At 47.9% G+C, this 779-nt stretch overlaps 1 pseudogene; it reads right to left on the bottom strand.

The window, feature by feature from the left end:
* The window catches only part of LOC119280008, a 7,747-nt pseudogene extending 7,309 nt beyond the window's left edge, over positions 1 to 438 (bottom strand).
* Positions 439 to 779: the final 341 nt, after the last annotated feature.

Below are 779 nucleotides of genomic sequence, written 5' to 3'. Positions count from 1 at the left end.
GGCGGCGGCGGCGGCGCCATGGCGAGCGGTTGGTGGGGGCGGGGGTGGGGTGGGGTAGTGGAGGAGTTGGTAGGGTTTTGGGGGTGGGGGTGGGGAGGGGTTGCGGGGCGGGAAAGAAGGGAGGCGCACGCGCCAAGTCCGCGAAGGAGCGATGGGAATGGCCTCACGTTGGTGGTTCCACTTCACATGATGAACAATCCATCTTTTTAATTAACACTCCATTGCACAAAATCATCCATGTCATTAGCAGGCAAAGAAATAGACAAAATACGTTGGACATCAGTTCGAGTTACCAACTCCTCATCCCACTGCCCCTTAAACTTTGATAAGATGTTATGTCACCAAGGGTGATTATTTTCCTGTCAGCTGAATTGGGCACCAAAGCATCAAACCAATTATTATTTTTCTCACCATCTCCAACTCTCCAAATGTGACCATGCTTCGGTGTAATGGAAGGGGTAAATATATAGTTGGGAAAAAAAATTTAGCATCCATGGCAAGGGAAATAACATCCGCCAGAACAGACTCCAGTCAAATTAGGACTCCTCCTGGACCAAGGGATTGCGATGCAACTGCTTCAAGAATGATGATGGACTTTTTACGAAGGCCCTAGTATTGTCCTTGTCGAACATATGAGAAGTCTTCCATTTCCAGTGCATGAAATCTAGGGATCCGAGCATACATGTAAACCTTGTTGATTCTCCAAGTGCCACGAGTCTTATTGTGTCTATGGCATTTGATTATCTCAAGTACTCCGATCCAAACACCATAACCATCGC

The sequence above is a fragment of the Triticum dicoccoides genome, chromosome 3B (genome assembly GCF_002162155.2).
Source record: "Triticum dicoccoides isolate Atlit2015 ecotype Zavitan chromosome 3B, WEW_v2.0, whole genome shotgun sequence".
Classification (NCBI taxonomy): domain Eukaryota; kingdom Viridiplantae; phylum Streptophyta; class Magnoliopsida; order Poales; family Poaceae; genus Triticum; species Triticum dicoccoides.
Note: the sequence above shows the minus strand (reverse complement) of the source record. Positions and strands in the feature narration are given on the sequence as shown.